Consider the following 23,901-nt stretch of genomic DNA (forward strand, 5'->3'; position numbering starts at 1 on the left):
TTGGTGCACCCACTATGGAACAATATGGAGGTTCCTCAAAAAATGAACAATAGAACTACCATATGGCCAAGCAATCCCACTTCTAGATATGTATCAGAACAAAACAAAACACTAATTTGAAAAAAAAATATATGCATTCTTATATTCATTGCAGCATTATTTACAATAGCTAAGATGAACACTGGTGGTTGCAATATAAATTGGTGCACCCACTATGGAACAATATGGAGGTTCCTCAAAAAATGAACAATAGAACTACCATATGGCCAAGCAATCCCACTTCTAGATATGTATCAGAACAAAACAAAACACTAATTTGAAAAAAAAATATATGCATTCTTATATTCATTGCAGCATTATTTACAATAGCTAAGATATGGAAACAACCTAAATATCCACCCATGAATGAATAGATAACGTGTGGTGTATATAGGCCTAGCCGGTTTGGCTCAGTGGGTAGAAAGTCGGCCTGTGAACCAAAGGGTCCCAGGTTCGATTCTGGCCAAGGGCACATACCTTGGTTGCAGGATCCTTTCTGGCCTGGGCCCTGGTCAGGACTTGTGCAGGAGGCAACCATTGGATGTGTTTCTTTCACATCGATATTTCTCTCTGTCTTTCTCTCCTCTAATATCTCTAAAAATCAATGGAAAAATATACTCACATGAGGATTAAAAACAACAACAAACAAACAAACAAACAAAAAAGCATGGTATATATCCTATATAATAAAGAAGTAATATGAAAATTGACCATCATGCCCTTGCACAAGATGGCCGCCCCCTTGCCCTAGCAGGCTTGGCTCAATGGATAGAGTGTCAGCTTGCAGACTGAAGGGTCCCAGGTTCGGTTCCAGCCAAGGGCACGTGCCTGGGTTTAGGCGCAATCCCCAGTGGGGGTGTGCAGAAGGCAGCCGATCGTGATTCTCTCTCATCATTGATGTTTCTATCTCTCTCTCCTTCTCTCTTCCTCTCTAAAATCAATCAATAAATATATTTTTAAAAAAAGATGGCCACCCCCATGTGGTCATAAGATGGCCACCCCATGTCATCACAAGATGGCCAGCAGGAAAGGGCAGTTGGAGGCAATTGGTCCTGCAGGGGAGGGCAGTTAGGGCTGACCAGGCTGGCAGGGGAGGGCAGTTGGGGGCAATCAGCTGGCAGAGGGGGCAGTTGGGGGTGACCGGGCAGGCAGGGGAGAGCAGTTGAAGAAGATTGGGCCAGGAGGGGAGCAGTTAGGCGTTGATCAGGCTGGCAGAGGAGTGTTTAGGTGGCGATTAGGCTGGAAGGCAGAAGTGGTTAGGGGCAATCAGGCAGGCAGGCAGCAGACATCCTATCCCTAAACTGGCTGTTGGACATCCCCCAAGGGGTCCCAGATTGGAGAGGGTGCAGGCTGGGCTGAGGGACACCCCCTCAGTGCATGAATTTTATGCACCAGGCCTCTAGTATATATATAGAAGTATTATTCAACCATAAAAGATGATAAAATCTTTCCATCTGTGAAGGTATTATGCTAACTAAAATAAAGCATAGAGACAAAGTTAAATATCATATGACCTTTTTTATATATGGAATCTAAAAATCAACAAAAAACAAATGGACAAAACCAAAACAAAACAAAACAAAACAAAACAAAACAAAACAAAAGACATACAAGCTCATAAAGAGAACAGATTGGTGGTTTCCAGAGAGAAGCAGGGTTGAGGTTGGAGAAATAGGTAAACATTATTTATTTAGTTTCAATAAATTGACTAAAGTTTAAAAATAAACATGGGAGATCATAAAAGTAACAATAAGAGAAGAATGAGTCATTTAGATAAAGATAAGTGTCACCTTGTTCTCTGAGAGTAAAGAAATATATTTCTTATGACATATATATTCTCAAAGGAAGATGGAAAATCATTAATAATTAGTATCTGATGGCTTTATTTAATGTGCAGAAACAAAATATACTGAGAGGTGATAGGAAAACAAACTTTGAAATAATTTTTAATATTTTAGAATTTCCAAATATGTTGGAAAAAAATAACAGTAAAATAGTTTTCAAAAGCAGTAATGTTTTATTTGAAAATATGATGAGCTTATTATTTTGAAATAGACCACCTCAGGAAGTTCCATAAAATTTTATAGCAATGGCCTACAGCTCAAAAACAAATACAGAAAAGATATAACATGGGATGTAATGTGCTTATTTTAGTAAAGAATTACTTAGAAAATATATCTTTGTATAGCACCTTGATTTATATAGAAAGCAATTTAAGAAAAATATATTTAGAGCTAGTCCTTGAAAAAAGAAAATTTATCAATTGTATGCACAATTATATTGTACTAGAGGCCCAGTGCACGAATTCGTGCACCAGTGGGATCCCTCAGCCTGGCCTGTGGACATCCCCTGAGGGGTCCCAGATTGCGAGAGGGCTCAGGCCAGGATGAGGGACCCCACTGGTGCACGATCAGGGCTGGGGAGGGACTGCTGGAGGTCTCCGAGGTGTGTCCGGCCCAAGTTGCTCAGTCCCAATCAGGGCCAATTAGGGCCAATCTGTCAGGGTGGGATGGCAGGAGGTTGGCTGGCCGGGGAGGGACCGCAGGAGGGATCCAGGGCGTGTCTGGTTTATCTCACCCAGTCCTGATCACCTGTACCTCAGCAGCAAGCTAACCTGCTAGTCAGAGTGTCTGCCACCTGGTGGTCAGTGCATCATAGCTACCGGTCAAACAGTCACTTAAACTTTTATATATATAGACTAGAGGCCCGTTGCACGAAGATTTGCGCAATAGGCCTTCCTTCCCCTGGCTGCCGGCACTGGTTTTCCTCCGGCAGCCATGACCCAGGCCTTTGGTCTGGCCGCAGCAAGGCTTGGCTAGAGGCTTGTCTTCTCCCCTGTGGCCACAGCGAGGCTTAGTTTCTCCCCTCCAGCTGCAGCGAGGCTTGGCTTCTCCGCCAAGCCTCTTCAGTCTTCAGTCTTTAGTCTTCAGTCTTCAGTCTTTACTCCACCAGCCAGAGTCAGTCTTCGCTCCGCACCTGCCTATGCAAATTAACCACCATCTTTGTCAGGTTAATATGCATAGTTGCTCTGATTGGCTGGTGGCCATAGTGGAGTGACACCAATTTGCATGATTCTCTTTTATTAGTATAGATAGGCAATTATATTGTGTAAGTAATACTTTTTAAGATTGGAAGAAAGCAGTGTGAGTTTTGAATGATACATTTGTTGGGGAGAGAGGAATTAACTAGTTAACTAACACATTATCATTCATGTAGCATTTCAGTGACATTAAATAAAATAGATGCTATAGCAAATTAATTTTTATAGTGCTGGTGTTTGTAGTAAAATTGATGTCAATAGTGAATTAAATGAAATCAAAGTTCTGTTTTATGACTAATCTTATATTTACTAATCTTAAAGTACACAAGAAAAATAGTATATAAAATGTGACCTTTGCATCACAATACTGAGAAATTTCTTCAACTCATTCATAGTTGAAGAAATGAGAGTATAAGTGGACTGTTTATGTTTCTGAGCACATACTTAGAAAGCATTTTGTTTTTATTGAATTTAAAATGAAATAAAGAAGCTCTGTCTTACCTACTTTGTTCAAACTTATACTTTGCCTGATGAAACTGGTGATGGATTATTAACACTACCCTCACAAATATGACACATTCTAGTCTTAGCTTAGCAACATGTGTAATGTGGGTCAATTAAGATATTACTGGACTATACCATCAACACGACAACCACAGCTTTTAGTTATTTTATTTATTCAATATACCAGCAATGTAGTGTCACCTAACTGATTCAGAATTTTTTCTTGCAGTTGTGCTAAATCATCTTTCTCTTTCAAAAGCATTACCTTGTTAGCTAGTGGCTAAAATGGCCCCTATGTTCATATTTCACACTCAATTCTGTGGCCTTCTTGGAGAATTCGTTTCTTTGACTTCAGTTATGATTGGGCAAAGGACTATAGATTCAGACCTCAGAGGTTTAAGGTAATAACTTTTCAAAGACCTGATAGTTATTGCAATACAGCACTCAATTTTAGTAATAAAATTTATAGAATACAATGGACATCATTTTCATGCTGCCTAGTATTGAAAGCTACAGATGGAGACCAATATGGTTTTACATATCACTTTGAGATCTCTGTAATAGTGTAAAACGTGTTATCTAATCAATATTGCACACTTATGTCGACTCTTGGATATCCATCTCAACTGTGGACAGTCCATATACCAAACAAAACACAAATTTTGGTCTACTTTTATTTGGAACAGGTATATATTTATGATACAACAACCTCAACTAGAAATGTTTAGATATATGCCCAGAAATGATGTGAAATTTTTAAACAAATCTGAAGAAATTTATTCTTCAAGGTCTTTTAGGTAAAAGAAAAAACAAACAAACAAAAAACAAACACCCAAAAAACAACAACAACAACAAAAGATAACTTTATCCCAAATATTAACTCATTCTGGTTAAATCTAACATAGGCTAAAAATGTTTGATGTGTTGTTAAGAAAAGGAAGTCCAATAAAATTATTAATATCAGGGTTGAATAACTTTTAAAATTCCTTCTTATTATACTGAAATAATAAATAAACCCCAAACCTCAGTGGCTTAAAACAACACAGACATATATATTTCTTGCTTCTGCTCCCTGTCCACTGTGGTTTGCCTAGGAGTTTACCTCCTATTTTGCTTCCCCAAGTAAACAATAAAACCCTATTACTTATAATAATTATAACCAGTTGAACAATATATTTTTCCCAATCTTCCCAATAAACTTTCCATCATCTTACAACTTTTCTTTGTTTTCTTCTTCCAGGCTATAACCATTTCCTTACAATACATATAGGTTGTGAATAAAATGAAATGGACCTTTTTACCACTCATCTGCCATTAATTTCCTGCCAGTGGAGAGTGGTCATTTATAAAGCCACAGTTTTCTAAATAATCAGCACTATTCTTCCTGGAGTTGCCAAAAGCAGCCTTTGATTTCAAAGACCATCTAGCAAAATCTTGCTTAGCTGTGAAAATAAGCCTGAGGATGCTCCACCAAGCATACAGCCAACCAGCTAAATCATTTACTATAATCCACAACAAAGAAGCTTTTAAATAGAAAAGCAACTGAGTTGGAAACTTTTCCTTATGAGCAATAGCAGCAGCAAGGCAAGGGCCAATAAATGAAAGAAGTAGGCACACTGGTTCATGGAACCAAAGTAGTGGGGCATTGTGATATGTAACAATGTAGCACCAGTGCTCACTTTCAAAGGTATATTTTGGAATATTGCCTGAAAATACTATTATTATCCAAAAGATACTTATGTGCTACTTCACTAGCAGTAAGAATTATTGACATCATTGAAAATGACAGCACAAATAGTAACTTAACACAGAAATACCTAAGCATGACGCTTTCTCTCTTGAGTGTGTGTGCTGTGAAATTGATACAAAACTGATTTTCATAGTTGACAGATTATTTTAAAGAAAGAAAGCTACATTTCCATTTTCAGCAAATGTACCATATGAAAATCATGATACATCCAGAAGTACAAATAATGACTAACATGCAGTTGGAAAAATAAATTCTATTGTAATAAATAAATACAAATTAAACAAACAAACAATCCTATATAATAAAGAGGTAATATGCAAATTGACTGTCACACCCTCGCACAAGATGGACAAACCCATGTGGTCACAAGATGGCCTGCAGGGGAGGGCAGTTGTGGGCAATCAGGCCAGCAGAGGAGGGCACTTGGGGGCAACCAGGCCAGCAGGGGAGGGCAGTTAGGCATCGATCAGGCTAGCAGGGGAGCGGTTAGGGGAAATCAGGCAGGCAGGCAGGTGAGCAGTTGGGAGCCAGCAGTCCTGGATTGTGAGAGGGATGTCTGACTGCCTGGCAGTCCCCCAAAGGGTCCCAGATTGGAGAGGGTGCAGGCTGGGCTGAGGGACACCCTCCCCTCTCCCAGTGCACAAATTTCATGCCCTGGGCCTCTAGTAAATAAAAAAAAAGTTTTCAGTTACCTTTGTTACCATGATAGTGGTGTTATTTGTGAGTAGAGAAAAAACAGAAAATATGACTTATTTTATTATGCAAAAATAAAACACAAAAGATAATTAAAAGAGATACATTCACTATTGGAAAGGCAATATAAAACAGTGACTAAGGGGCAGATTTCACATCAGAAAGACCATGTTTAAAGTTACAGGTTTTCTACTAACTAGGGAACGATTTCATGTAAGTGACTCCACTTCTCCAAGCCTCAGGATCTTCATCTGCTATGTGGGTTATTAATATATGGTTCATTATGGCTTAGTATTTAGTAAAATACTATAAATACAAAGCCAGCACTTGCTTGATGAAAAGGCAGTGATATTTATAATCGAACAGTATGACAGGATGGCCACTTAATTAGGGGTCTGTAAACCTTGGTTTATCCCAATTAGAACATGAACTTACCTTTTTCATTTAACTTCAAATACTTCATTTTCTTTCTCTATAAACTGAGAGATGAGAGTAGGTAGATAAGAATATTTATTCATTCATTCATACACTTACACTGAGCACTTCACAGTGAGTTAATCACAGGGCATAATAAATGCAAAGATGAATAAGGTAAAACATTAACATCCAGATATTAACTGTCCACTGAGGGAGTCAGAGAAGCAAGCAGCAGTACTATGCAGCAGAATAACCATCTTCACAGAGTACGGATGGCACACAGAGAAGAGATGAACTAAAACTGCCAGAAAAAGTCAGAACTGGCTTAACCTGTGAATGCTATGTGTAGTGTACGTTAAGAAGTATATATTTCTAATGTAGTTGTAGGAGAGAAAAGTAAATTGCTTTCCAGAAGGAAGAACAAATGCAAAGTCAGGGATGAGTGAATGACACTGTTGAATTAGCAGGGCAATAGTGAGCTCAGTGCCACAACTGCTGAAGTGAGCAAGTCCAATCTGGTCTGGGGGTCTTCTCTAAGGAGGCAATGCGGGAAGCTTTACCACTACTTCTAGATATGAGTTTCACATTAAGATTTGGGAAACTATTCATGAAGAACTGTGTGAAATGGTTGGATATGTAATAAAATCAGCTAACTCTTGGGGGACAAAAACGAAGGAATTACAGAGGGTAGCCATGTTTCTCATCCTGTCAATCTTTTGAAAGGACTCTGCTTTTGCTCAAATATTGAGTCAGTAAAGTAAAACAGACGCTTGTTAAATGTTTGGAAGATAAATTGTAGTCAGAAGGATGGGCACAGTGTAAGGAGGCTAAATTACCCCTGGATCCACGGAGCATTGAGCAACATCATATTTCCAGGTCACATGGCATAATCCAGAAGAGGGCCTGTAAGAAAGAGAGAGGCTGATTTTGCAAGTACTGACATGATTACTGGTAACCGGGACAAGACTGTGAACACCAGGAAAAATGATAAATCAGAGCTCTGCTTTTCAAAATTCTTAACTCTAAAATTTCTTTAAATCCACTGATTTTTATCTCTTCTTCAAACAGGCAATCTAACAGTGTAATTAAAATAATTTGTTATATGAAAAATGATATATTTAAGATAAGAGGTAGGAAAGGTATTTATATTATTAAGTTTCCCATTCTATCATAAATTTATAAGGGTTGACCTTGTAAGTCTGTTCTACATAAACTCCCGTTTAAAAATCCAGCTTTTCAGGATGTTTTATTCACTTCATCAGCCTCAAATCAAAATCAAGACATAGATTCTCCCCTTCACCTGAGATCCCAATTACTACTCATTCTCTCCTTCGAAGTGAGCATGATTGTGATGCTTAGCAATCTCAGTAATTAACATGCAGGAAGGAAGGTGAATTATTCTTAGATGTTCCTTCAAAAGGATGAAAATTTGTAATATATGTCTCATAATATTCTGAGAATTTTAAAACATCAGAACTATTTTTTCAAACCCTAGAGACAGGAAAGTTGTGATTTGGAAATTCAAAACAAAGGTCTCTTTGAAGCATGTGATGGTTAGTGTAGGCATCATGCTGAACTGAACAAATTATTGGAAAACTATAATTTCCCACATGTTAAAACCACAGGCCTTCGAATGCAATCACATACTAGGTGTCAGGTAAGCAAAGTTCAACATAAAACAATATTTTTTACTTTTTAAATTCTCTAATATTGTACTAACAATGCTCCCAACACAATCATTGTCCTCTCAATGTGCAGAATTTAAAACGTAATACTACCATCAATGTATTTTTATCTTGGTCCCTTCTATTCAATCAATTAGGTTTTACCCATCATGTGTTATTCCATGTAACTTTTCTTTCTTTAAATTCTAAGTAATACATTTTACTTATAAAAGAATATTTCACTTTTGGGAATGTCATGTGCTTAGCAAACTCTCAGGAAAGATATTTGTGTCATAGAATGCCTTCCCAGAATTAGTCAATTATGCCTGCTATAGAATAATATTTTAGGAATGTGTCAGAATCTGCTACTAACAATATTAAGAGGAAGTTGGGAGCCAGGAGAGAGACAAGAGTAAACAAACACACATCCATGCACACAGGTATATTTAAAAAACCATGAACCAATTCCTTATCTCCAATTCATTATGAAGTTATTTGCAGTTTCAGTTTTTAATTTTTTTTAATTGTTAAACTTGAGTCAAATTACATGCCTACCCGCACCTCTCAGAGCATCAGTTGCCATCTTCTTTGCCGTCTTTTCAGGTGTCATGCACAATCCTGCCTGTGCTCCTAGGTAAGTCCAATCCTCTCTGTGTGCATAGACTCCATTTTTGTCACCTATTTGAGGACATCAAGACATGACACATAGCACCAACAATTTTTAATCCTTTCTTTAATCTCTTTTACCTTTTTTATCTAGCTACATGAAAACACTGTCTCTGATTTTGAAGAACCAGTGGACAAATAACAAACAAGAAATTTCTATTAACACTCACATCCTCCTCAACTTCTGTCCTATCTCCCTATTGTCAGTCAAAGCAATAATCCACAAAATTATTATTTTCTACTTACTTTCTTCAATGTTTTATCTTACCCTCTCTTTACCTCTTGACAGCAGTTTTCATAATACTAAATCTAATCGTCAAATATCAGTACATACTTAAATTTAATTGCACAAACATGTCTACATAAGTAAAAATAGATTAACTAATTTGTCAATTTTTAAACATACAAATTTGGAAAACTTACTTTACTATATAACATAATTTCAATTTTAACAGATACCCCCTCACCCAAATTAGTCTGTTATATCTAGGTCTTATTGTATTGGTATATAAAACGCAACTGATTTCTGAATATTTATTTGTATCCTGCTACTTTGCTGAATTAATTAACCAGTTCTATTAGTTTTCTGATGGAATATTTAGGGTAAGAAATGAAAGCAGTTATAAATAAATGGAAGCATATACTGTGTTCATGGATAGGAAGACTTAACATCATTAAAATGTCTATACTTCCCAAAGCAATCTACAGATTCAAAACAATTCCTATCAAGATATCAATGGCATATTTCACAGACTAGGAAAGTTATTCCAAAAATTTATATGGAACCACAAAAGACCCCTAATAGCAACAGGGATCTTGAGAAAGAAGAACAAAGTTGGAGGAATCACACAACCTGAGAGCAAACTATACTACAAGGTCATAGTAATCAAAACTACTTGGTACTGGCACAAGAACAGGCATATAGATCAATGGAACAGAACAGAAAGCCCAGAAATCAACCCATGTCTTAATAGTCAATTAATATTTAACAAAGGAGGCAAAAGCATACAATGGATTAAAGATAGTCTCTTCCATAAATGGTGCTGAAAAAATTGGACAGCAACCTGCAAATAATTGCAACTAGACCACAAAAGTACACCATACACAAGACAAAATTCAAAATGGATAAAATACTTAAATGTAAGTCACAAAACCATAAAATCCTAGAAGAAAACATAGGCAGTAAAATTACAGGCATAGCTCAGAGCAATATTTTTGCCAATATGTCTCTGAGGGAAAGGGAAAGACAGAAAAAACATAAACAGGATTCTATCGAACTAAACAGCTCTGCACAGCAAAAGAAACCATCAACAAAACAAAAAGGGAACCCACTGTATGGGGGAACAAATTTGATAAAGATTCACCAGATAAGGGGTTAATCTCCAAATGTATAAAGAACTTATACCAGGAAGACAAACAATCCTATAAAAAATGGGCAATGGACGTGAATAGACACTTCTCCAAAGTGGACATACAGATGGACAATAGACATATGAAAAAATGCTCAAGGTCACTAATCATCAGAGAGATGCAAATAAAAACTACAATGAGGTATCACCTTACATCATTCAGAATGGCAATTATTAATAAATCAACAAACAAGTGCTGGAGAGGATGTGAAGAAATGGGAACCCTAGTGCACTGTTAGTGAGAATGCAATATGTTGCAGCCATTATGTAAAACAGTATGGTGTTTACTCAAAAATTAAAAATGGAACTGTCTTTTGACCAGAAATTCCACTTCTGGGTATATATCATAAGAATCCCAAAACACCAATCAGAAAGAATATATTCACCCCAATGTTCACTGCAGCATTATTTACAATAGTCTAGATCTAGAAACAGCCCAAGTGCCCATCAGCTGATGAGTGGATAAAAAAAGCTGTGGGACATTTACACAGTGGAATGCTATGAGGCTGTATAAAAGAAAGAGATCTTACCTTTGGAATATCATGGCTGGAACTGGAAATTTTTATGTGAAGCTAAATAAGCCAATCAGAGAAAGACAAATACCACATGATCTCACTTAAGATAAAAATAAACTGACCCCCAAAAAATTAAATAAATAAAAATAGACCAGAGACATGGATAAACTGTGCAGATCCCAGAAGAGAGAAAAGTAGAGGGGATGGAAAGAGATCAACCAAAAGATATATATGTATACTAGAGGCCCGGTGCACAAAATTCGTGCATGGAGGGGGGAATCCCCTCAGCCCAGCCTGCACCCTCTCCAATCCAGGACGCCTTGGGGAATGTCCGACTGCTGGTTTAGGCCCAAGAATCGGGCCTAAACCAGCAGTCGGACATCCTTCTCACAATCTAGGACCACTGGCTCCTAACTGCTCACCTGCCTGCCAGCCTGATCACCCCTAACCACCTCTGCCTGCCAGCCTGGTCGCCCCTAACTCTCCTTCTCCACAGGCCTGGTTGCCCCCAACAGCCCCCCTCCCCCACTGGCCTGGTTACCCCACCCAGCCTACTGTTCAGTCATTGCATGAGGGCGTCCTGACCAATTTGCATATTACCCTTTTATTAGTATAGATATGCATAACCCATGGAGACAATGGAGACAGACAATAATGTGGTGAAGCCCTAGGGGTTGGGGGGGTTGAGTGTAGGGTGGAGGTAAGCAAAGAGGGGGAGATGGGTAACACCTGTAACAGAGTCAACAATAAAAAACTTTTTTAAAAATATGTTATTGATTTTTTACAGAGAGAAAGGCAGAGGGATAGAGAGTTAGAAACATCAATGAGAGAGAAACATTGATCAGCTGCCTCCTGCACATCCCCTATTGGGGATGTGCCCACAACCGAGGTACATACCCTTGACCGGAATCGAACCTGGGACCCTACAGTCCGCAGGCCGACGCTCTATCCACTGAGCCAAACCGGTTAGGGCAGCAATAAAAAACTTTTGAGAATAACTTTAATGACTTAATAACAAGTGATGTTTTTCCTGTATTTCAAAGTCTTGATGACCATTATATAAAGTCCTCTAACACTTAAACAAAAACAGTGTTAATGGTTGTTCACAGTTGACCAATTTTTATTGCAAATCTTCATCATAAAAATATTTATTAATAGTTTTTAATGGTAAGAATTTTAGTTTAAAACTTTTAAAATTATTATATATTTATGAAAAATTTTCTGGTCTCCATTTAATGAAGATTAGAAATTCAAGAGTGGTATAATTTCATAGTTCACTCTGAATATTAATTTTTGTATGAAATCATTAAAGTAAATTATTCATAATTGAGACAGAAATGGAATTTACCAAAATTAATTTTAAAATTAGATCAAGTCATATTTTTATTAAAATTATGGTTTAAAATTCAATGCATGCAATGCTTCCTTCTAATAAGTATTCATTTATAAAATACTAGAAGCCCAGTGCGTGAAATTTGTGCACTTGGAGTGGGTCCCTCAGCCCAGCCTGCACAATCAATCACCCTGCCGGCCAGATAGCCTGGGCCTCCCTCTGCAGGGTGATTGATCACAGGGCTCTGTGATCAATTGTCCAAAAGAGGTAAGCCCCTGGCCCCCACAGAGGGAGGCTCAGGCTACCCGCTGCAGCGTTGCGATCATGGGGCAATGGCTGGGCCCCCAACCAATCGCATCACACCCACCTTGGCTGGCCTGGTGTCAGTGAGTGTCATAGCATGGTTGTGCAGATGGCCATTTCACTGTTTGGCTGGTTGGTCAATTTACATATTATGCTTTTATTATTATAGACTAGAGGCCCAGTGCATGAAAATTCATGCACTGGAGGGGGGGTCTCTCAGCCCGGTCTGCCCCCTCTCACAGTCCAGGAGCCCTCAGGGGCGGGAGGCAACCCAGTGATCAGGGGAAGGCGACACCCCCATCACACCTCTGCTGCTGCCACTGCCAGCAGCGCAAGTCTCAGCTGGCCCTGGTTACCTGAGCCTTGGGCGGCCCTGGGCAGCTGGGCAGCCGGCATCCGAGGCTTGCCTGTGCCTTGGGCCGGCCCTGGGCAGCTGGGGTGCTGAGGGGACTGGGGGCTGCCATCTTGTGGCTGTGGGTGCCACCATCTTTGAGGGCAGGGCAGTCAATTAGCATATCCCCTCCTTATTGGCTGTGGGTGCTGCCATCTTTGCAATGGCGTGAGGGCCAATTAGCATATTCCCTCTTTATTAGATAGGATAGCATTCTTCAATTTTTATTATTGAATTATTTTGACATCTGAGAAAAGCATTCTAGGTCACAATCCCAAGTTTCTGTTGGTTATTTTTTGTTTAATTTTAACTATGGAGGTATGGGGTAATTTGAATTGTTAAAATATGAGAAGTGTTCTGTATCATATAGTAATAGTCTCAATTTATTTAAGAAGTGAATAAATTGATACCATTTTATACTTGAACAGCTGCTTCTGCTGCCTGCTAGACTTCACATTTTTAAACCCTCACCTGAAGATATGTTTATTGGTTTTAGAGACAGGGGAAAGGAAAGAAATAGAGTGAGAGAGAAATATCCATGTGAGAGAGAAACATTGATCTGTTGCCTTCTGTGTGTGCTCGACCAGGGACTGAACCAGCAACTGAAGTATGTTCCCTGGCTAGGAATCAAACCTGCAACATTTGGGTGTATGGAATGATGCTCCAACCAACTAAGCCACCCTGCCAGAGTTGTAGGATATTTTTGTTCCTCATATTGATCATAATTTTTTAACTCAAGTTCTAAATTGTAATATCCTCACTCCTCTCTAGTGTCAGTCCTCATAATCTGTATATTCACTCAAGGAATTTTAAACTGACCTATCCAGAAGAAAACAAAATGTGATCTTCTATAACACTTATATAGTGCCTTTTTTCTACTTAAATCTTGAGTTTTATTTTTTATTCCACTAGTGTGATGTATGAGCACAAGGTCTGGCTCAGAGAAGATGCCCATATGAAATGTATTATTAACAAATTAATGAAAAGCAGTAAAAACATTGTCCTATTTATACAAGCGTTGATCATGGGCAAAGGACTTGTAACAAGATCATTTTATTGTATTTATATAAAACTAGAGACCCAATGCATGAATTCGTGCATGGGTGGGGGCCCTAGACCTGGCCTGTGATCAGAGCTGATCCGGGCCATCTCGCCCAGTCCTGTTCAGGGCCAGGCCGATTTGGACCTGCTGGCAGGGGGAAGGAATGGAGGGAGGGATCGCGGGAGGTTGGCTGGCTGCAGGAGGTTGGTTGTGGGAGCGCACTGACCACCAGGGGCAGCTCCTGCATTGGGTGTCTGCACATGTCATAGCGACTGGTCGACTGGTTGTTCCAGTCATTCAGTCATAACAGTCACTTAGGCTTTTATATATATAGGTAAGACTGAATGTACATAATACTTTGTAGAGATTTATCAGTGTAATCAAACAAAGACTTAGTAGCACTGTCTGATTTCCACCCCTTTATAGGTTTCTTGGACGCCTTGTCACACAATAATTTAACTTGGGAAGTATTTGCATCTTGAACTGAATATATGATATTGCACTTCAAAATCTGTTTATTTTTTTGTCCAAATTAGTTTTTGAGATGTTTGAAATTGCATATGTAAGTGATTTGTGCAAAACTCATTCTCTTTTATTGATTGGAATTTACATAAATCAAAGCAAAATATTTAAGGAAGTAAATAGGCTTTTTAAAAGACATATTTCAAATCCTTCCTCATGCAGCCAATAGAAACAGGTAGAGAGGGTGACCTTTTTGGGAGAGAAATAGTTGTTTTTAGGGCATAGGATATTAATTCACATTAGAAATATTTTTATTTAGTAAATCTCCATATGCTAGCACAGAAAAAAAGGCGGATGAAAGCAAGAGAGTGGTTATCAAAATAAATTAACAAAAAAGGAAATTACAAAGGTAGTGACCATAGTCTAATTTATATTTTTTATAACTTACAGATACAGGTGATTAAAATGCTCTGTATTCTTGTTTTCCAATTAAGTAACAAAGGAGTTTGCTATGAAGTTTTTGTTTGCATGTGGATGGAGTGTGTCTGTGGGGTGTGCGTGTCTGTAATGGGTGATGGCCAAGCTTGTATTGGAGGGATGAAAATGTGGGTTTTTAACCACAGTTCTGTATTACTCAAAGGCTTCCTATGTAATGTTTTATTTCACTGAATTCAACCATATGACAAGGAAATAGGAAAGTACATTTGACAAATAAATAGGATAAGTACATTTCTTCTACAACACTAAGATTTTAGGTGTCTGTAAAAAAAAAAAGATAGTATTAGAGAATGTATACATTGGTTTCCCAATGACAAAAGAAATCTTAAGAGGTAACTGTCAGTGCACTGTAAAATCAGAAGACAGCCTAGGGAAGATTTCAGCCATCTCCATACATCTGCCCTGAGTAACGTGAAGGGCAGCAAGTTCTCTGAAACAGTGACGTATTTCCTTAGTCCCCTATGTCTTTGTACATCATGAATGATTTACTTATACAAATAATTTTTTTTTCTTTTTTGGATTTAATCAGGATTGTGGCTCTTTAGTTCCCATTTTTATTAACTAAGTTCAGGTACCCAAACTAGCATAACGAATTTCCCCTTAGAGAGCAACCTTAGAGAGCATCAAGTTCCACCTCTCATTTACTGGAGCAAACTTCTGGCTGCAGCACACAAATGCAAAGCAAATGAGTAAATTGATACAGAAATAAAACAGCCACAACCAAGCAAAGCATAGCCTCTTGCCCCCAATTTCATGGGGAAAAGATCCCTGATTTCATTTGGTAGCTTGCTTGTAACGCTACAGTGCTGCTGCCCACGGCCAGCTGCTGTGTAATTGCTCTCTGCCTTTTGCTGCGGATGCCACAGAAAGATGGTGCATGCTAGTTGATATTTGCTGGTTTAGACTTTGCTCAACTGTGCACCTGTAATGGAGCACTTCTATTAAGGGGAGCAATATATTTTCAGTGAGTCCTTTGTGCTTTTTAACTGAATTCCCAGCACACTATAAAAGATGTAACATAACCGGATATTACGTATTTTAAAAGAAATGCATTGATACTCTATTATTCAGAAGATATTTTTGTACTGCATATTTCAATATTATATCTCAGTTGAAAGCACTTAGAAACGTAATCAATCTGGCTTACTGATAAAAAGGATGTGGCAAGTTGTTAGGGTGAATTAGTGATGAAGTCTGAGGAACTTTAAAGGGATATTTGCAAAATGATATCGAAAGGTTCTGAGATTTATGTCCCCCAACTCACCACCAGGCTGCCTTGGAAATTACCAATAATTTGCAGAATGAGGATTTATTACCATATTGTAGGCAAGAATGATGTTAGGAAATCAACTGATTATTTTCTTACAGAAGAGTGTGGCTAATACAATTTCAAAATAAGAGCCAATTGACAATCTCTTTGTGTTTTTCCTACTTAATTTGTTTTCCCTTTTATTGAGTGTATTGGGGTGACACTGTTTAACAAAATATACAGCTTTCAGGTGCACAATTTCACAACACATCACTTGTACACTGTATTGTGTGTTCACCAACCCCAGTCAAGTCTCCTTCTATCATCATTGATCCCCTCTATATCTTTTAAAACAGCAGCAAGCCAGGAAAGAGAGGGCAGTGCTTTGTGATCTCAATAAAGCCTCTCATTTTAGCACAATGGAAAAGAATGAACATGAGCTTTTGAAATGGGCGTAGCTAATGTGCTACTAAATGTCATTGCCCCTTCTTATCACAGTATTTAGGATTGCCAGATTTAGTAAATAAAGATACAATATAACCAATAATTTCAGTTTCAGATAAGCAGCAATTAATATGTAAATGTACTTTTCATAAAAATTTCATATCCCAAGTTTAACTTGAAGTTCTGTAGTTTATCTGGCAACTTTATGTAGAGTCAGTCCTTGGAGGCTTCCTCTAAAGCAGCGATTTTCAACCAGTGCACTGCAGGGATTTTTAAAACATGCAGTACCTCACTATTTAGTCAGGAGCACTGACTTCTTTTCCCTTAGATTGTCAAATAAAGAAATGACAACAGCCAATACAACAATAGCTGTCCAGTGTGAATCAAAATTATAACTTGTTTTTTTGTCAGATCAGCAAAAATATGTTTTCGTGTGCCACAGAATTTTAGTAATTAGTGTATGTGTGCAATGAGATGAAAAAGGTTAAAAATCACTGATCTAAATTAATACTTGGCTCAGTTTTTTGTAGAAAACCATGACCAGGTTCACTAACTGAAAAACTTTTGGCTTCCCTCTCAAATACTTTAGTCATACAGAGAACTACTTAGCAAAAGAGCAAGCAATCATAATTTCAAAAGCAAGGTTTGTGTAGATATTACAGTATTCTTCTTTAAGGCAGATATACAGTGACAGTACTGCATGTGACAGTACATGAGTGACAGCTCATAGTTTAAGGGCTAAAATGACTTTGCAAATCTTGGCTGTCATTTAGTAACTATATGACTTTGGGCAGATAGCTGCACTCTTTCTGTTTCCTCATCTTGAAAACGGGGCTAATAAGAGTATCTACCTCATAGGGCTGGTTTTAGGTTTCAGTGTAATAATCTATGTAGTGTGTAACACTAAAAACAGTATCTGCCAAATAGCAAGTGCTCAGTAAACACTGACTCATATAATAATCGCCTAGTAATATTGATAAAGTATGTTAACGCCATCAGTTACCATGAGAAAAAAAATATCTCATTGGGGTTCTCCATCCCTGGATATGAAACTATTCTAAGAGCTTTTCCATGACATCATTGCAGTTTGTTTGCTCTGAAATGCTTCTCAGATATACTCTAGCCAAATGCCTCTTTTATTCAAGGAAGTTAACTGGATAAAAAAGGGAAGCTGTAGTAGTGCAGGACACAGAACCTAAACCCAGGATGTCTAATTGTCAGTATTCAGTGAAGTGACACTTTTAAAAGGTGAATTATGGGATCTTGGGTTTCTGATTCAGTGATTAAGTAGGAGCTGATTTTCTGCAAATGTGCCCACATGATGCTTGTGCCATTGTTCTGTGAAGGACACTTTGCATAGCAACGAGCTGAGAGGGCATCAGGACTTCAGGGAATGTAGGACGTTATAAGTGAAGACAATTTTATAATAACTTACCAGAATATGTTTAAAATGGATATATTTCATATTAAAAAAGAGAATTACTTGGTCTTCATATATAATGAATCAAAAACTCTTGTTTAAATATCTTACATAATAAAATACTAGGTAAAAGTAAAACCCAAAAGGTATCACTCTTTATTCTTTCATTTATCCCCATTACCTAATGCACTTTATTTTCAGAAAAGCAAATTAAATATTAATGAAAACAACAACAACAAAAAAAACTTACCTTACACTCTTCTCATAGTCTGTCTCCCTTTTTCCACTCATTCTTTCCCACTGATATATCGAATGGAATTATTTCCATTGTGTAGAAAATGTCCTGATAAAATAATTATAATTAAGGCTTATTTTAGATTAGGGTGTCAGGGTAGCTCTCTCTGAAAAAAGTGATATTTGAGCTGAAGGATATATAAAGGTTTTTGATTTTTAAAATGAGGTTGACATGGGTAAAGGAAGAGATATTCATTTCATTTACTGTCATCATTTGCTTACAAATTTTGATGGATGATTATTTCAAGTTTATTTTACTTCCCTTTAAAGTCCTTCATAGGTAGCAGTAGCTTGCTGTGTGTCATCTAATGAAGGATGCTTTGAAACCTGATAAGAGGTGATGTCACATCACACCCTCTTTGTGGTAAAGATATATCTGTGTTTTCTTTCACACTACGGCTGATTTACAGGAACTATGTTAGCCCCTGATCTCTTGCAAATCATTAGTTGTTATAATCCAGGAAGGGCTGTTAGTTATTTGTCCAATTAATGATGCACAAAACAGTTCCTCAACACTTTTTCTATTTCAGAAGCATATGAACTATTTATACTTTGCTATGTGATTCCTATTACTTTTGAGGGGAAATAATTACATATTTAATCATATTAGATGAAATGACATTTAAAATGTCCATTGGTACAATTTCTAGCGTGTTTTTAAACCTTGCTATATCTTTCACCTCAGATTTTGCTCAAACAGGTTTTTCTTGCCCACCTCTAACTCGCTATTACTTACCTGAAAGAATGGGCACTCCCTCTTTCTTACTCAGATGTGCTCTGCTCATTCTGTAAGCTTGTTAAAGCTGTACTCAACAAATTTACTCTAGTTGATGAGGAAACAAACCATTCCAGTCCTGTGGAAATTGTTTATGCAGTTCTTCCCCTAGCCTCAATAGTTTCTTCACACATATGTGTTAATAGTATTTAGCAGAAGACTCCTGGCAAATGTAACCTTCTCTCTGTACAGCTTTCTCTCTCCTAGCACTTTGCCTTGAGAATTTTAGCTCCCTTAGTTTCCTCAAAACAATGAACTCTGTCTCAGTTCACTTCGTTCACTAGTCTTTTTTTACTTTGTCTGTCCTACCAAACTCCCACCCCCATTTCTCAGCTTGATAACCCTTCAAGTAGAAAGATAGGACTGTTGTGGGACTCATTTACTGCCTTTCTTTCAGGTATCACTGTCCTTCACTGCTTATTCTTCAAGTCCCAAAACCATTTTCTCATGTATATGTTTAATTTGTTGTTTGTTTAGGCGGGCAGTCTAAACCTGATCCCTATTAATAAGAGTTCCTCCTGGGAGTCAATGACTACACAATGTTTGTTTCCTTTAAGGATTTTTTTGAATTCTTTAACTTCCTAGGGCAAGAATCTAAGAAATTAAATGGAACAATTTTTGTAAAGCAAAACAGAAGGTTCAACTGTCTTATGGGTCTGAGAAGGCAAAAATAAAACAAAGCAATAAAAGGCTGTAGTTCAGTACTCATCAGTGAAAAGGGTCTTGGTAAATGATCCATATTCCAAGGTGGAAACCCCTAAAGGGTTATACCCCAGAAGCAGAAGCAAACCCAAGGCAGTAAAAGGTCTTATTAAAAATGAGTAGGTCAGCTCATCCGATTGCTTATTTTGATTTGTCCCACTCTATCTGTTTTTCACAGAAAAGGGTGAATCCTCTCTAGAAGAAGATGGCATCATCTAGAGCCCCTGTAATGTTTCTTACAAAATATATAAAATCCAATAACATATTACCAAGTACACTAGGAAGAGGCCCAAGAAAATATTATGAAAAGATCTACATGTACACACAAGAACAATGAAATGATGGAGTTATTTGTGTTTATGCACATAGGTTATAAACTAATTGTGACTGATATATTCAAGAAAATTGATGCTAAAATAAGTAATTTAATCAGGGAATTGGAATAAAAATAAAACAAAAATTATACAAACCCCAAAATTAAAGACTCAATAGACTAATTCAACAACATATTGAACAGAGGAGAAAGAGCATGAGTGAGCTAGAAAATATTCAGGTGGAAACACCTGAATAAAAAACACAAAGTAGAGCATAAGATAATTTGAGGATAAAATTAGAAGGTCTAACAAACAAGTAGCTTAGATTTTAGAAATGAAAAGAGTTAGAGATTAGCCAAAGAATTTACATGCATATATGAATAACCCATGGGCACAGACAATAGTGCAGTAAAGGCCTGGGGGTGGGGTGAGACCAGGGTAGAGGGAGTAAATGGGGGAAAAGGGGGACATCTGAAACTCTTTCAACAATAAAGATAAATTTAAAAAAGAGTATATGGGGCAAAAGCAACCAAAAGGGGTATTATATCTGCCCATCTAACAATCTGTGCTTTTATGTAACTGAGTAAGGTATACAATATGCATTTATTTTTTTCATGTTTATATACTGCCGATTGAAATTAGTCATATAAAGTTCAACGTTTAAGAAGAAGGATGGCATGAATCCTTAGGTTAGAAGTATATTTTGAAAACTGAGCCAGATAAAGAAAAAGAAATTCACATCCAGAATATGATGTGAATATGATGGTTGTGTGGGATAGTTATTTTACAGCTGTACTGGGAATTCTTTATCTTTAGATTCCTCAAGATGTCTGACTTAGACTCTTGGCCACCATAATAGCAGTGAGGTTCATGACATGGTGCTTAGGATTTGAAATTCCACAGGGAATCCCTAAGACCAGATTTTTGCTGGTGATTTTCACCCAGCATAATCGGTTAGGCAGCCTGGATTGACCAAAGAGGCATAAAAGACTCCACTGGGAACTTCTGCCTTGAGCTAAGATTCATTGCACAGAATTTGTGATTCAAACTGAAGAAGTACATATGTGTGAATAAAGGCACTAGTAAGCTTGCATCTGGATGTTTCTAAGAACTCTTAATAATTGCTGTACTTACTTTCTCTTGCTGTACCTTATCTTTTCCCTTTAAATAAAAACCTTAGGTTTGTATGCTCTATGGGTTCCTATGAATCCTTTCAAATATTTGAACTTGTGAAGTTCTTGTAATAGTTAAAAAATAAAACATTAAAAGTGAAGAGAAAAAAAATTGTTAAACACACCAATAAAAATGAAAGATAAGGACCATATCTGTCTAATGACCAATCCCTTGTCAAAAATAGTATACATTAGAAGATGAATAGTGTTTTTAATATTACGAAAAACATTTCAGAATTTTATAGAGCAAATTTTTTAAATATACTTTTATTGACTTCAGAGAGGAAGGGAGAGGGAGAGAGAGATAGAAACATCAATGATGAGAGAGGATTATTGATCGACTGCCTCCTGCATGTCCCCAACTAGGGATCAAGCCTGTGTCCTGATCGGGAATTTAACTGTGACCTCCTGGATCATAGGTCAAGGCTCAACCACTGAGACACACTATCCAGGACAAATTGTTTTTAAAGTACTGAGTAAAATGAAGACATTTTCAAATAAAAAGAGACAAAGTAATATTCTCCACAATTATGTTAATACATATTTGACAATTTTCAGAAAGAAAAGTAAACCCAGGAAAATGTCATCAATTAGTAAAGGAGAAAAAGAGGGCAAGCACAAACTATATTACATACACCAATAAACCAAACTATTAATTATAAAAAAGTGAATATCTTTACTTTGGAATATCAAGCAATATTGAGGTGAAGACAGTATACAACACTAAAGTTGTTCATCTTTAGAAATATTAAATAGCTAATATATTTTAAAATATAGGTAAACATATTTGTTTAAAATGTAGTGCAATTAATAATTGTACTATATGTCTAATTTGTGAAATACAGGTCTTGGTTTTTCCTAAAACTAGATAAATCTCTAGATAAACTGATCAAGTTCTGATGGGTCCGGGTCTTGCGGGAGCCTCCGCATCCCACAACGACAGGCCTGCCCCACTGCAGTAGCCCGCAGGCTGCACGACAGGCATTCGGAGCAACTAAGAACAGACAGAAACTGAAGCCCTGAGATTTCTCACTGGTTTCACTGGGGCTGCTGGCGGACTGGACTCCATTGTCCCTCTCCTCTCCACTCCTAAAGCTACCGTGGGCCCTGGGGCATGGAGTGGGAGGACGTGAGTCTACCAGTGGTTCTCAACCTTCCTAATGCTGCGACCCTTTAATACAGTTCCTCATGTTGTGGTGACCCCCAAGCATAAAATTATTTTCGTTGCTACTTCATAACTATAATTTTGCTACTGTTATGAATCATAATGTAAATATCTGATATGCAGGGTGTATTTAGGTGACCCCTATGAAAGGGTCATTCAACCCCCAAAGGGGTCGCGACCCACAGGTCTCTAGACCAAGACAGCTGAGGCGCCACGACTGCACTGTCCAGTCACCAGGGAGGGAGAAGTTTGCCCTCGTTGCTGCCGCTGTGTAGTCTGGGCCGCTGACCCCAGGGGGACTGAAGACCCAAGGTCCCTGGGCAAGCAGTGTGCTCGATGGGACAGACGTGGAAGCACAAGTGAGATGTTTACTACCAACTGGCCAAGGCGAATGGCTGGTGCCCTCGCAGTGCCTGCAGTGCCTTCAAGCTGCTGCAATGCAATGAGGAATTCCAAGCTGTGACAGGAGCTAGGTGCTGCGCCAAGAGATCGGGAGTCCGCAGGGGTCCGGCCAGGTGGAGGCTTTGCATCTTCAAGCTATGGCTCTGCTACCAGGTATGTTACAGATCCAGGGGGACATCACCCAGCTGCCCACTGCCGAGGTGATCACCCAGCAGTTTGAGGGCTGCCCCGAGGACCTGGTGGTGTGCGATGGGGCTCCCGATGTCACTGACCTCCGTGATGTGGATGAGCATGTGTAGGCCCAGCTTCTCCTAGTCCCTCTGAACATCGCTGCACACATCTTGAAGCCAAGGGGCTGCTTCATAGCCAAGATCTTCCTAGGCCGGGATGTGACGCTGATCTATAGCTGTGTGTCTTCTCTCCAGCGCGCTCTGTGCCAAGCCTGGGGCGCCAGCATCGAGGCCTTCGCTGCCTGTCAGGGTTACGACCCCCGAAGGCTTCCTCCTGGACCTGGCGAAACCCCTGCTGGACAACTCTGCTGATTCAGAGCTCAACCGATTAGATGGTCCCACCCAAATCCTTGTGCCATTTGTGATCTGTGGGGACCTGAGCTTCTATGATTTGGTCCGCAGTTACCCATTGGACCTGGAGGACGGCTCAGAGCACAAGTACACTCCACCCACGCAGCCCCCCCATCGCCCCGCGGTACTGGGAGGCCTGCATATTAAAGAAGAGGGCGCAGCTGGCCAAGGAGGTCCATCCCCAGGACTATCCCATCAGCACAATGGACACATTGCCCCAGCCCCTGGATGCCCCACAGTGCCACGCCCTGATGGCCTCTGAGGTGGAAGACAGGGACATGAATTGTTCACCTTAACACATGAAGCTAGCAGTCAGTGACAACGCGGAAGCTGTTTGCTGTCAGGAGAACCAGAACTTCCATGAGTTCATTGCATTAATGAACTTGTTTTTCAAATATCTCATCAATGGGTCCTGAATACAAGCATCAAGTGAAACCTACAATGACCACCATGAACACAACCAGGAAAGAAAATCATGGAATGTTCGTTTGAACCACAGAAGGGGTTCTGGACTGAGATCTTGCCTCCCCTCTGAATCTTCCCAGGGGTATACCTTAATTTGATGGAGGAAAATATTATATCTTCATTTTCACTAATATAATTAAAATTTAGCTTTATTCCCAAATATGAATTCTAACAGTAAATCATGATCATAAA

General features: G+C 38.5%; 1 pseudogene; it reads left to right on the plus strand.

Annotated features, from left to right (window-relative positions):
* The first annotated feature begins 22,597 nt into the window (after window positions 1-22,597).
* Window positions 22,598-23,585, plus strand: LOC102254083 (annotated as a pseudogene).
* The last annotated feature ends 316 nt before the right edge of the window (window positions 23,586-23,901 follow it).

Source organism: Myotis brandtii, unplaced genomic scaffold, assembly GCF_000412655.1.
Source record: "Myotis brandtii unplaced genomic scaffold, ASM41265v1 scaffold815, whole genome shotgun sequence".
NCBI lineage: Eukaryota > Metazoa > Chordata > Mammalia > Chiroptera > Vespertilionidae > Myotis > Myotis brandtii.